The 14726-nt window shown below is 42.5% G+C and overlaps 1 protein-coding gene across 3 annotated transcripts in view; it reads left to right on the plus strand.

Moving 5' to 3' along the window:
- The first annotated feature begins 5439 nt into the window (after positions 1 to 5439).
- The window catches only part of APBA2 (amyloid beta precursor protein binding family A member 2), a 339269-nt gene continuing 329982 nt past the window's right edge, over positions 5440 to 14726 (plus strand). Inside the window, exon 1 of one of the 3 annotated variants that reach the window (XM_033920561.1) lies at positions 5440 to 5487. The gene's annotated coding sequence lies outside the window, so the exon portion shown is untranslated. Of the gene's footprint in view, positions 5488 to 5788; positions 6119 to 14726 lie in introns of those variants that run through there. The other 2 variants (XM_033920559.1, XM_033920560.1) reach the window with 2 other exon arrangements.

Raw genomic sequence — 14726 nt, forward strand, 5'->3', positions numbered from 1 at the left:
AGAGAAACAGGAGCTCCACCTTTAATGTAAGATATTTTATTCATTGCAGGAAATGTGAAGAGGGATGCTACCTTTTTGGTGAAACATGCCAGAATAACTCTCACACAAAAAATTACAAATCACAGATAAAATTGTGGCAGAGTGCAGAGGCGAGCCACGAAACTTGTCAAAGGAATGGAGCATTTGGATTACAAAGATCGATTCAGGAAACTGGGACTGTTTACCCTCGAGAAGAGAAGACTGAGGGGGGATATGATAGAGACTTTTAAAATATTAAAAGAATTTGATAAAATGGACCAAGAAACAGCATTACTAACATTTTCAAATGAGACACGGACTAGAGGTCATAGCCTGAAAGTGAGTGGCAGTAGGTTCAGGACAAATGTCGGGAAATTCTGTTTCGCGCAGCGCGTGGTGGGTGCTTGGAATGCACTCCCCAGGGAGGTTGTGGAGGAGACTACTGTACTGGGATTCAAGCGCAAGTTGGATGCACACCTTCTTGCATATCATATTGAGGGATATGGTAATTCTGGGTCTCCAAAAAGGAGTACTTAAATGGGCCGCCGCGGGTGCGGATCGCTGGACTAGATGGACCTCGGTCTGATCCGGCGAAGGCGTTTCTTATGTTCTTATGTTATGTTCTTAACATATGGAAAGAGAACTAAAATAACAAGTAATTCAAATACTAGGGAAATGTGACAGAAAGATGCACAAATGGTTCCACTTGTATTGAGTGACACCTACTAGATTAAAAAGAATACCTTGATAATTTGCCCATGCATATTGCAGTTCATGAAGGCATGAACGATCTGTTTGACAAGGATAAGTACTAAGGTGAGCAGTATCAGAGAAAAGTGCAGTGATGATAATTCCTGCCATTGTGCGCCCAATGGAAATCCATCTAGATACATTATCCCTTTTTGAGGCCAAACCAGTGCATCAATGATATTCTGATCAGGATGCTAAAAGGGAAAGTTAGAACTGCCCAATTAACTAAAGCAGGCATGTCCAACTTCGAACAGGTCGTGATCTACTTTTTCCAGCCAAAACTGCCGGTGATCTACCACCATGAAATTAAGTTTCAAATTAAATTTTAACCCAATAAAGTTGGAGGATCCCCCCCCCCCCATTTTTAATGAACCTTCTGTCACTTGGATGTGATCAGCTGTTAAGCAAATTAAGCAAAAACAAAACAGAGAGACGAAGATCCACTAAGAACTGTGAGGGGAAATGGAAAATACATTTTTTCTTACACTTTTGAGTAATAACTTTCTTTAACTTTTTTTGAGTAATTTGTATTAAATTTAGGTTGAGTACTGGTCCAGGCTGATCTTGCACAATCTTTAATATTTCACTCTTGCTCATTAGTGAGACGTCTGAGCCTGCATGTCATCCACCAGCTTTTGAAGTTGGGTGAATATTGCGTGAGGGCCAGTCTCGGGGAATCCTGAAGATGTTCATCTGTCATGTTGGAATGTTGTGTACTCTTTATCATTTTCAGATGGGAAAACACAGATTCACACAAATAAGTTGAACCAAAAAAAGGAGTGTACAGCTTCAATGCATCTTCTCAAGTTGGGAAATTTGTCTCTAGGCACTAGCTTCCAAAACAATTCTTGCTCAGTACGGGTCTTGAAAAAAATGTAATTTTTAAGGGTTAAAATTTCGTTTTCAAGAGATGGCTTGTTCAATGAGTAATTTTTACTGATAGCAGCTACAGTTTCTTTAATGTCCACATCTACTTTGAATGAGTATGACAAGTACTCCACAACTGTTCCAATTTTTTGGAAGTCACAGAATCTATTTTTGAATTCATGGATATTGTCCCAGATGGTCCTGCGTATTAGGAAAATGATCAAAAGTGTTGTTTGCAAGGTCAGTCATCATTAGCTCAAATTTGCTTTTGTAGGATGAAACTATACTCATCATCTCGCCAATACGTTTGTTTTTACCTTGTAGTTCAAGGTTCATATTACTTAGATTGCCTGTAAAGTCAGCGAGAAATGCCAGATCACATAATCACTCCTCATCTTCCAACTCTGCTTGGTCATCTCCCCTCTCCTTCAAAAAACTTCTTATTTCATTCAGCACGAAATCTTTACTGAAATTTGTGCCTACTTAGCCACCTTACATCTGTGTGCAAAATGATTTCCGCTGTCCCTTCATCAAGAGTAAGATTGAAAAGCCATTTTTGAAGTGATCTTCCATGAACTGAATTTACAATTTTGAAAGTGATGTCCATGACAGTCTTTGTATTGAGTCTTTTGATTGCCAAAACTTGCTGGTGAATGATGCAGTGGTAAGAAAGGAAATCTGGGAAGTCTTCATGCTGTCTACAGAGGGCTATGAATCCCTTAACCTCACCTGTTATTGCTCTTGCTCCATCAGTAGTGATGGAAATAAGTCTATGGAATGGAAGATTACACTTTGTCACAAAAGAATGAAAAGAACTGAATATTTCCTGTCCGATAGTTCTCCCTTTTAAAGAAATCATTCCAAGTAGTTCTTCTTTAACACTGAAGTCTTCAAAAACCATCCGGATAAAGACTAGTTTCTGGGCTATGTCTGTAGATTCATCCAGTTGGAGTGAGAAAGCAACACAATTTGAAACATCCTCCAATAATTGTTCAGTTGTGTCTCCACACATCTTTTCTATTTGCCGCACGACGCTGTTTCTTGACAATTGTATTTCTTGAATAGCAGCTATGATCTCTTTCTTATTTTTAAATCCTTCAAAAAGATTGTCAGCTGCTTCAAGAAAATAATCTTTTACAAATTCCCCTTCAGTGAAAAGTTTGCATTTCTTTGCGATCAGGTTGCTGACCTTGAAGGATGCCATGGTTGCATTAACCAAATGTGACCTTGACTTCGCCATCAACTGTTGCTGAGATGCTAATTTTGATTTAAGTTCTTTGAGCTTCAGTTTACAAATTTCACTTTTGGGTGGAAAATCAGCAGAGCCTTATAATGACGTTCCAGATTACCCTTTTTGGGCAAGGATACTGGGGTGTTACAAATTAGCCAACAGCACTTGTCTTTCACCATGATGAAGAAGTAGTCCATTTCCCATTCATCATGAAAGTGGTAGGTTTTGCTCTTCTTTGGAACACTCATCTTTGTTATACTGGGGAGGCTGGATGTAAGAAGACCAAATCTGCTAAGTTAGTACAAGCACTGGCTGAATCTGGTCCAAAACTGTCACTGTTCCAAAGCATTAAAGATCAACAGGAACTGAAGATCTCTGGATGATGTGCAATACAAGGAATGAAGATGTCAAAACCACACATGCAGTTCTAAAAGTAAAAAAAAAATTCATCATACTGGCACCAATAATCAAATACCATCAAACAATCATCAAAACAACTCAAACACCTGTCCAGCAAACCAGATAAAATCAAATACTGCCAAACAAGTTCAAATACCACCATATGTGATTTATAAATTCTGCATACAGTGTAGAATCAGCGCAAAGGCAAGGTGAAATAAAATTGCAGTGTAGAATCAACACAAAGGCCAGGCAAAATAAAATTGCAGAGGCAAGCAAAAGTCACAGTGGTTTGAACCAATTCAAAGGCAAGGCATAGGCAAGTTAGAACAAAATTGGAAAAGTCTGCCAAAATCACCAAATTCTTGATTCTTGACACTTTGTTGTGTCTGCCCGAAAACATTTAATGAAAGTGAACTATAAAGCGACCAACGACCAGCACATGACACAACTAATACGGTAAGTGTATTCAGGTAAAGCCCGGGTGAATGGATATCGCCTGGTATATAACAGACTTCTAAGGGGTGTTGGGGCAGGGGCAAGAATGGGTGATTCTAAGAGGCAGGAGACCAGGTATGATGCCCCCAATACACCCACAGGCAAGATTTCTGCAGGTAGGAAAAAAGACAGGTAAAGGATCAGCAGCGGCGGCAAGCCCTTGGCAGATTCCTGCCGGCACGAGCTCTGTCCTAGCGATGGGGCGAGCTGCTGGAGAGATGGAGCCAAGTGGAGCTGGCAATCTACCTCTGACCCTTCCGTGATCTACCTGTTGGACATGCCTGAACTAAAGACATTCAAAATTAACAGGATGGGACAATTTAAAACAAAACGTAGAACCACATAGAAGCACAATTAGGACATAAGTCTGGCTCTCTCTTCTCCTTATCATTCTAGTGACAGTAACATAAGAACATAAGAAGTTGCCTCCACTGAGTCAGACGAGAGGTCCATCTCGCCCAGTGGTCCGCTCCCGCAGTGGCCCATCAGGTCCGTGACCTGTGAAGTGGTTTTTGTCCACTTTTATAACCTACCTCTATTTCTATCTGTACCCCTCAATCCCCGATTTCTTTTTAGATCTGTAATTCCTCAAGTCATTAGGATTCGAACATGAGTTGATGACACCTAACACAACATGAGTTGATGACACCTAACACAAGGTGGTAGAGAACAATAACACTATAACTTCTCATAAGTACCAGTACAAATGTATATACGGAATATGGGAACAAGTTTACACTCTAAAAGATAAATTATGGCGTTCTTTCTAGAGGTCTGCATGGGAACGGGAATCCCGTGGGTCCTGCGGGGATCCCCCCTAACATATTACTCTTCTGACCCCTCCTCACATCACCTTTATCATGTAGAGTGTGATTTACTTTATTTGAATTTGGCTCACTCCTTTTCAGATGTAGCTCAAACGTGAGTTGGGTTAAGTGATTTATTCAAAGTCTCAAGGAGCCACAGTGGGTTTTGAACCGGGCTTCCCCTGCTATAACCATTAGGTTACTCCTTCACTCCATAATTAGTGCTTACAAACCTTTGAAATGGAATTAAATTATACGTCAAGGTAACATCATTCTTTGCCTGTTCTCTGATAAAGGGAGGATAATTCCCCAGATCTAGTCAACGAACGTACCGTAGTTAATAATAATAATTTATTTTTGAATACTGCTATATTAAAAAAGTTCAAAGCGGTTCACAAGATAAAATACATGCAATCAGTAAAATTGAAATGACATAATAAAAACAATCAATTAAAATTGGAATACATGAATTAAGAATCAGTTAAAATTGAAATGCATCAGTTAAAAAACAGAAGTGAGTTAAACAGTTGTAATACAAGGTTGAAGACATGTTATAGTACTAGGATATAGACATGTTGGGGTCTTTAATGTTTTCCTAAAATCAAAATAGGAAGTGGCCTCTAATATAGGTTTTCCTAGCCACATGTTCAGTTTGGCGGCCTTGAAGGAAAAAATTCTGTCAAAAAAACTTCTTATATTAAGTGCATTAAAAGTATCTCCTCATATTATTGGTTGAGGCCGTTGATCATTATTTCAATAGAATTGCAGACCGTTTCTCCTAGGACAAACAGGATGAGTCAGCCACATATGGGTGTTGTCCCAACAGTTCCCAATTTGCGGAATGATGGTCCTTCTTAATTGTTCTGTTACTAACATTTTCTCAGTTCAGGGGATGTTTAGACTTGGGACACGAGAATAGTAGGTACCTACCCCAAAACGGCTGTAGGTTTCAGCATCTCTTCTCCAGCGAGATGCAAAACTACCTCGCTGCCGGCTACAGCGCAGCTCCTAAAGCGAAGTTAAAAAAAACAAAACAAAACAAAAAAAAAAAACCCCTTCGAGGTACGGGGGGGGGGGGGGGGGGGGGGGGGAGAGGGACTGTCACCGTAGTAACAGCTCTGCCCCTCTCCCGCTCTCTGGTGCATTCTCCCATCCTTGCAGTCCCCACATGCAGATTCCGGGGTTCTTTGCTTTTGCTCTATCCAGCCGCCCGGGTTAATTAGTAGTCTCAATGTGTGTCTTGGCGAAGCAGGCACACAAAAGAGCCAGTGCAGCTGTCTCGCGGCTCGTGCGCGGCGCGGCACGAGGAGACGCCGCCGGCTAAGGCAACCGCGACCAGGTAAGCGGCGCAGCTCGGGCCGGGGGGGAGGCGAAGGCAGAGCTCCAGAAACCTCCCCCCACCCCCCTCCAAAACGACACGCAAAGGCACCGGTCAGGAGAAGGAAGTGGCGGCGAGTGAGAAGCTCTCGGCAGGGCAGCGCGCTCGTGCCCCACGGATGCCGCCAGCAATCCCCGAAGGGCGACGGGAGGAACGAAGTGGCTGGCCAAGGTGAAATTGCGGGGCGGCGGAGCTAAGGCGAGTGGAGGAGGATGTGGGGGGCGGGGGTGCTGAAATGTACGCTGCTGCCGCCTGGCTCTTGTTTCCCTGGAGCCCCAGAACAAGTGAACAGGATTTAGCTCGCGCCGGCCGTTCGAGGAGCTGCTTTTGCGCTCCTCGCCTTCTCTATGCGCTTTGTTTATTATGTGGCTGTCCCTTTGCTTTGCATCTGATACCAAAGAGCTTTTTTTCAGTGCCCCGAATATATATATAGCTATAAAACGAAATGAATGCTGCAGTGTAATTGGGATGCATTAAAAACATGCTCTATGCGTATTTGAATTACAGAGCATCAATGTAAAGATTTTGCTTCCTGAGTGCTTTTTGCTGTCTTATCATGCCTCCAGTGTAGCAACTGATTCTCTGCTCTTTTGATAGATTTTTTTTTTTTCACTGTTCATAATGAGGTCCGTGGGGAGCGGTCTGCAATTAAACAGATTCTGTGCCTCGTTATTCTTGGGGTAAACAGCATGGCAAGCTGCAGTGTGTGTGTCTGCATGTTTTTCCTGCTCTGTGATTACAGAGGGAACGAGTTTTGGCATTACCATGACGGGGTTGGAAGGGATGTAAGGTCAGTAGAAAAGATCTGGGATCGTCAGTCTCTGCAGCTGACAGGTTCTTTTTTTTCTGATTTATGAAGCTGGCCTTCTGTGGGTACTTACATTCCAGGAAGGGGAAAAAAATGAATTTTCCCCATGATAGACACCTAAATTACCATTTTAGAGAGAGTCGCACATATCCTACTAATAAAATTCTTGTGCTGTTCACCTGACAGTGCCAAGATGCTAAAACAAAAAAAAACAAACCAAAAACTACTGGCCCAAATAGCTAATATTCCTCTTGCCAGATGTAAGAAGGAGATTTTATGGTCAGCACATCTGGCACTGTTTGAGGTATAATATCCAAACTGCAAATACTAAAACATAACCAGACATGTGGTGAAGTATCTTGTCAGTGTGGCTTTATAAGTTGACTAGTTGGATCCCTAGTAAGACAGCAAAATGTTTGTTTTAATGTGCTAAAAAACTGGTATACTCAGGGCAGGATTAACCAATAGGCCAAGTAGGAATGTGCCTAGGGCCCGAAATGGTTGGGGGGGGGCCGATGAAGGAAGGCATCAACATTGTTTTTTCCAAACGGCGATGAGCCCCTCCAGCATTGATCGGCAACGTGGGCCCCACCCCGATCGGCAACCCCGATGCCTAACTTTAGACGCTGGTTACAGAATTTGGGCCTTAATCTTCCATTTTTAGGTACAATCTTAGTGACCCTTTAATAAAGTGCTTTAAACAGTTTATGGTTTATGGCTTATTTATTATATCCCCCCTTTAACAAGGTGGGTTACAATATCATATTCACAATAAGCATTACAAACAGCCATAAGACACACGTGTATAAATTTCCCCAATGAAAATGTTCAATACCCATGCTTCATTTCACAAAAAAGATATCTCTTTAAAAGCCTATTAAAAACAATCACATCGTTTTGCTTTCTGATACACAATGGAATAGCATTCACACATCTGTTACCACAATGACATAACAGCACACTTTATGTGTTGGGGGCGGGGAGAATGGACACGAGCTGCTATTCTGTGCTATGCTAAAATTGTCTTATGTTCCGCATTATCTCCAGAGGATTCAGTGTGGATTACAGCAAGACAGAACCCTTAACAATAAAACAAAACAAACAACCCACAATAAAAATAATCTGTCTAAGCCAAAAATTAGTAAAAAATTTGCACATGCGTAGAAGAAAGGCCCGGCAATCTACTTCTGTATTCTGCCACAAAAACTTGATATCATTATCGAGTCACTAAGACTCGAACATGAGTCGATGACACCTAACAGGGAAAAATCCAGTAAGATGTTCAGAATTCCACAGAACAAACTGTGGAAGGAGATGGTCATGGCTGTCATCGGTTGAGGGTGTATCGTGAGAACAGGTAGACTACAAGCAACTGCTCTGGAAAACACTATCACAGGATTTGTATGTTATTTGATAACTATGTATGTATATTATGGAAACCGCTTAGTTATAAGCGGGCTAGAAAAGTAATAATAAATAAATATCAAAGCTCTGGTTCACTGAACCAAGATGAGAAGAAGGAGGTCGTGCTCCATCCAGCACTGTTGTATGGAGAATAAGCTGAGGGCTGTCTTGAGAATGGAACAGGTTGAACTCATTAAAAGAGGGTCTGAGAAATCTGGCTTTTTTACATGGCCTCCTCTGTAGTACAGCCTTTTTAATTATTTTCCCCATCTCTCTTTCTTACAGCATATACAGAATCAGCATATTTTATTTCTTTCAGCATATACAGAATCAGATTGGGAACCAATGTAATGATATGAGAAGAGGGGTTATATAGGTATTGTAGGAAATAACAATACCTTCTTTTCTGCCTTTCGAGATCAGCAATACATCAAATCAGTTTGCATAAAACAGGACGGAAGCAGACAAGGGGACTCATGGCTTCTAATATCAATGTTAACATGAGAATTTTAGTCACCAATGCAATAAGCTAATCATATGCAAATTTGAAACTTGCAGAACTTCACTAATCAGGGCAAGCACATTAGAAGCATATGCACAAGATTCTGCAGGTGCCCAAGCAAAATGAAAGTAACAGCACACATTTGCAGATATTCTAAATGTTATTGTGTGGGTAATAGAGAGCATCATAAAAGTTTTGTGTGTATTACATTTTTAGAGTGCCTATATTTATGCATAGAATAATATTCCTTCATATCATCAGGCAAATTTTTTTCTGCTTGAACCCATTCTGTCTTAAAATGTGGTACTGTTATGCCTATAGCAAAAAAAAAAAAAAAAAGAAGAAGAAACAGGCATTAAATCCTCACAGATGGTACTGTGTAAGATCAAGCCAACCCTTCTATGCCACCTCTGACCTGGCAGCTAGGATTTGGGTCTGAGGTCACCCAAAACTTTGCCTTATTCTCAGCCTTTGTCTTCCCTACACCTCTCTGCATTGGGACTAATAGCTTCCTTACTATTCATTTTAATATGCTGTGTGTCAAGTGTACTATGCACAAATTCATACAAAGTTATCTTCTGCATTAAACACTTCTATGCATTGTGCACTCATAAAATAGTATGCTGAGGCCATGCTAACCCTGAACCAAAATCTGTATCTGCTCTTAAAGCAGTAATGATTAATAATAATAATAATAATTTTATTTTGTGTACTGCCATACACAGGAAATTCTAGGTGATTCACAACAATTAATTGAAATATAAACAATGCAAATCATTGAGATCAACAAGTTAAATGCATATAAGAAAAATACATACATGCCATAAAAGGAGGGTACAACAATCTTAAAAGAATAAAAGATTATAATAATAAAATATATTAAGAACTCGGCCTGTTAAATAATTGAGTTTTAATCTGCTTTCTAAAATCAAGATAAGAAGAGGCATAAAGCACAATTTGGGCGAGCCATGAGTTTAGCTGCCTGGAAAGAAAAGGTTCTTTAAATAACCTTTTGTAATGACATAATTTTAATGAGGGAAAAGCAAACAAATGTATTCTACCAGAGCTCTTATTGTTATAACTCAAAGTAAAGTGAGGGTTAAGATAACCTGGTGACGTACCAAATACTGTTTTGTAGTAGATACATGAGAACTTAAACAGAACTCTGGATTCCAATGGCAACCAGTGTAACTTTTGATAGAAAGGGGTAACATGTTCCCATTTCTTCAAACCAAAAATGGTATTCTGAACCATCCTCGATTTCATGGTGATTTTCTTAAAGGCGCCCAGATATATGATGTTGCAATTATCAAGAATACTCAGAATGGAAGATTGTACTTGCAAACTGAAAAGAGGCATCGTTGAAGTACTTTTTTATGGTGTGAAGTTTCCAAAGCACCGAGATACTCTTCTTAAATACTAAATCAGAATGTTTCTCCAATGTAAGATGTTTATTTAAAGTAACTCCTAGTATTTTTAAGGATTGTTCAATAAAATAATCCATTCCATTCATATGTATCGTAGTTTCCTTGATTTTATAGCAGAACAAAACAACAAAAACAAAGGCTACTAAAACCTTATAAACTAACCATAAATGCGCTCATGCCTCAATAAATCAGACTGTAAAGTGCCAATAGCCTTTTTGCGACTCTGTTTTCTAGTGATTTTGTGAACAAAGGATTTTGATTAAGTTCATGCCTTTCACAGTAGTTCAAGAAAAGTTACATTCTAGTTCAGAGGGTATTTTCCACTCCCCATAGTATTTACAATCTAAGGGTCATTTTACTAAAGTGCAGTAAATTTTTGCACGTACTTTTGCGCAGTATAAATTTGATGTTGTCGCATCAAGCGTGATCCTCTGCCGATGCCCAGATGGGTGGTACATCATTAGTCTGACATCTCCGCTGAAACCTGTCTGCCTTGGGAAGCCCTGCTGGTAGTGAAACTACCGACAGCAAAGCTTTCAGCTTCACAAACGCGCCCAAGTCCTAGTGGCATGACAAGCCTATGTATTATGACTGTAGTACTTTGAACATCTTACTGGACTTTTCCCTGAGGAGAGCTGATTAGTTTTAAAGGACCTGATTGTGAGGATGGTCTTTTTTTTTGTGTGTGATCTTTCCAACTCAAGCCCAGTTGGAAAGAATTATGCAAAAGAGGTCAAGAATGTCCCGGGAACAAATAATTCTCCAAAAATGTAACGGAATGGGCTGAAATTTATCATGAGTTAAGAACATAAGAAGTTGCCCCCGCTGAGTCAGACCAGAGGTCCATCTTGCTCAGCGGTCCGCTCCCGCGGCGGCCCATCAGGCCTAGTGCCTGAACAGTGGTCCCTGATTAATTTTGTAACTTACCTCTAATCCCATCCCTTTAATCTACCTTTACTCTTATCTGTACCCCTCAATCCCTTTGTCTTCCAAGTACCTATCCAAAGCTTCTTTGAACCCCTGTAGCGTGCTCCTGTTTATCACATCCTCTGGTAGCGCGTTCCATGTATCCACCACCCTCTGTGTGAAAAAGAACTTCCTGGCGTTTGTTCTAAACCTCTCCCCTTTCAATTTCTCTGAGTGCCCCCTTGTACTTATTGATCCCCTTAATTTGAAAAATCTGTCCCTGTCTATTTTTTCTATGCCCTTCATGATCTTGAAGGTTTCTATCATGTCTCCTCTAAGTCTCCGCTTTTCCAGGGAGAAAAGCCCTAGCTTTTTCAGTCTGTCAGTATATGAGAGGTCCTCCATGCCCTTTATTAGCTTAGTTGCTCTTCTCTGGACCCTCTCAAGTACCTCCATGTCCTTCTTGAGGTACGGCGACCAGAACTGAACACAGTACTCCAGGTGCGGGCGCACCATAGCACAATACAGTGGCAGGATGACTTCCTTTGTCCTGGTCGTGATACCCTTCTTAATGATACCCAACATTCTGTTTGCTTTCCTTGAGGCCGTGGCACACTGCGCCGACGCCTTCAATGTTGTGTCTACCATCACTCCCAGGTCTCTTTCAAGGTCGCTCACCCCTAGCGCTGATCCCCCCATTTTGTAAGTAAACATCGGGGTTTTTTTTCCTATATGCATGACCTTGCATTTCCCTATGTTGAAACTCATTTGCCACTTTTTGGCCCATTTTTCCAGTGTTGTCAGATCTTTTTGGAGATCTTCGCAGTCCTCCATGTTATTGACCTTGCGATATAGTTTGGTGTCATCCGCAAATTTAATAACCTTACATTTTGTTCCTGCTTCCAGGTCGTTAATGAATATATTGAATAGGAGCGGTCCCAGCACCGACCCCTGTGGAACTCCGCTTGTGACCCATTGCCAGTCTGAGTAATGTCCTTTTACTCCAACCCTCTGTTTCCTGTCCGCCAGCCAGTTTTTGATCCATCGGTGGACCTCCCCTTGCACCCCATGGTTCCATAGCTTCCTTAGTAGTCTTTCATGTGGCACCTTGTCAAAGGCTTTTTGGAAGTCAAGGTAAATGATATCTATGGATTCCCCTTTATCCACCTGGCTGGTTACCCCCTCAAAAAAGTATAATAAGTTTGTGAGGCATGACCTGCCCTTGCAGAAGCCATGCTGGCTCGACTTTAGCTGCCCATAGTTGTCGATGTGTTCCCAGATGCTGTCTTTAATCAGTGCTTCCATCATCTTTCCCGGGACCGAGGTCAAGCTCACCAGCCTGTAGTTTCCTGGGTCTCCCCTTGAGCCTTTCTTGAAGATGGGCGTGACATTTGCTATTTTGCTGGTATAAAGACGCATTGAGTTTGAAAGTAGGCCAGATTGGAGCAGGGGTTTCAGATAAAAATAACCCCTCCCTCCAAAATGGCCCAATGCATTTCTTTGGGTTCAGGAGTTCCAGCTGCTGTAGTTTACAAAATATAACAGAATGGGATGAAATTTAGGGCACCATTTATCAAGCCGCGCTAGCAGGGTTAGCGTACCTGACTTTTCATCATGCACTAACCCCCATGCTGGCCAAAAAACTACTGCCTGCTCAAGGGAGGCGGTAATGGATAGCGCGGCCGGTGGTTTAACTTGCGCTATTATGTGCGTTAAACTGCTAGAGAGGCTTGATAAAAGGAGCCCTTAGTATGTGGGTAAATAACATCAGTAAAAAGACATATCAAGTTTGAAAGTAGGCCAAATCAAACCAGAAGTTCCAGAGAAATAACACCCTCCCTATGACTCAGTGCATTTTTATTGGAAAAGAGTTATAGCTGCTGTAGCATACAAACGTACATACAGTGAAACACAGCAATTAAATAATTCCTCTTTTCAAATTGCCTTTCCCTGTTCTCTACTATTCCTAACTCGAAACTCTTCACCTTCAAGTACTATCTTCTGTAACTGCCTTACTAACCTCCAAAATGCTCCAACCACAAACACTAGGCCTTACAAATTGTTCCACCCCATTTAACTACCCCCTGCAAACTGTCCCAGCCTCCAAAACTATCCCCTGCAACTATTCTCCACCCTGCAAACTTTCCCACCTCAAAATGTACCACTGCAAACTGCTCTGCTCCATAAAACAACCCCTGCAAATGGCCCCAACCTCAAAAATACCACCTGCAACTGTCCCACCACCCCACAAACTACCCTCGTACCCAAAACCTAACTGCCTCACCAACCACAAACTGCCCTACCAACCTACAAACTGATGCTACCCCCTAAAAATACCCCCTGCAATTGCTATCGCATATAAAACTTAACTTCCTCCCACTTCCTATAAATACCACTTCAACTGACCTACCACCCCACAAATCAACTACTTATAACACATACCCTGCACACTGCCACAGAAAGGACAGCACTAACACCAGCACATATATATGCAGTATATAGTGGGATTGGAAAGAGTTACAATCCCATACAAGTGGGGTTGGAAAGAATTGCACAAGTTACATGCCTCATGCTTTTCCAACTTATTTTGGCATATCCTTGTTCTATTCACTGCCTGTGATGCAATTTCTACACCAGCAGTTTAGTCTTTCTTCCCTCCTTTAAACTTTTTTTTGTCTATCCTCTTTTACTCCTTTATTTTTTCTTCTTTAGTCTCATCTAGTTCTCCCTCTCATACTCTTCTACTAATAGCTCTCCACAATTTTCTAGCAGCACTGCCTATAAGCAGTTGTAATAACCATCCTGAGGTGATGATGTTACCCTGGAGATATTGTGGGTGGTGCCTGGTCATAATACTGCATGCGCACTTAGGGTTTTGTGTCCCTGCCGCTGTGATGTGTGATCCATGGCCGTGTTCCATTTTAGAACCCGGCGGCAGGGAACATTATGGCCACTCCCCTCCTCCCGCCCTTACTCACCATTTGGAAGCCAGGCAAGCTCTCTCCCTGCCCGCATCCTCGGCAGGAAACACACCTCCTGCCCTCACTCGCCGCTGCTGCCGCCGATCCTCCTCTTCAGATCAGCCTGTCCCGCCCTCACTCGCTGCTCTCGCTGCTGCTGCCGCCACCACTGATCCTCCTTTTCAGAGCAACCTGCGATGGTGGCCGGCTTTAAAGAACCTCGCAGACCGCTCTCCAACCTCAGTAGCACGTTCCCTCTGACGCATGGGATCGCGTCACAGGGAACGTGCTACCGAGTTGGAGAGCAGCCTGCGAGGTTCGCTAAAGCTGGCCACCATGATCGCAGGCTGCTTTGAAGAGGAGCAAGCCAGAAGACGCCGGAATGGAGGGAGGGTAAGAAGCGGATCAATACCGGGGGCCAGGGGGAGAGGGAAAGGGGGCTGCTTTGGGGGAAGGGGTGTGCTGGGGGGAGACAGAAGGGGCCATGGAGAGATAGGGAGAGGGAAAGGGGGCTGCTTTGGGGAGGAGGTTTGCTGGGGACAGACAGCTTTGCTCTGGGGGGAAGACAGAAGGGGCCATGGAGAGACAGGGAGAGGGAAAGGGAGCTGCTTTGGGAGGGGAGGTGTGCTGGGGACAGACAGCTTTGCTCTGGGTGGGAAGACAGAAGGGGCCATGGAGAGAGGGAGAGGGAAAGGGGGCTGCTTTGGGGGGAGGGGTGTGCTTGGGGCAAACAGTTTTGCTCTGGGGGAAGACAGAAGGAGCCATGGAGAGA

The sequence above is a fragment of the Geotrypetes seraphini genome, chromosome 14 (assembly GCF_902459505.1).
Source record: "Geotrypetes seraphini chromosome 14, aGeoSer1.1, whole genome shotgun sequence".
Classification (NCBI taxonomy): Eukaryota; Metazoa; Chordata; class Amphibia; order Gymnophiona; family Dermophiidae; genus Geotrypetes; species Geotrypetes seraphini.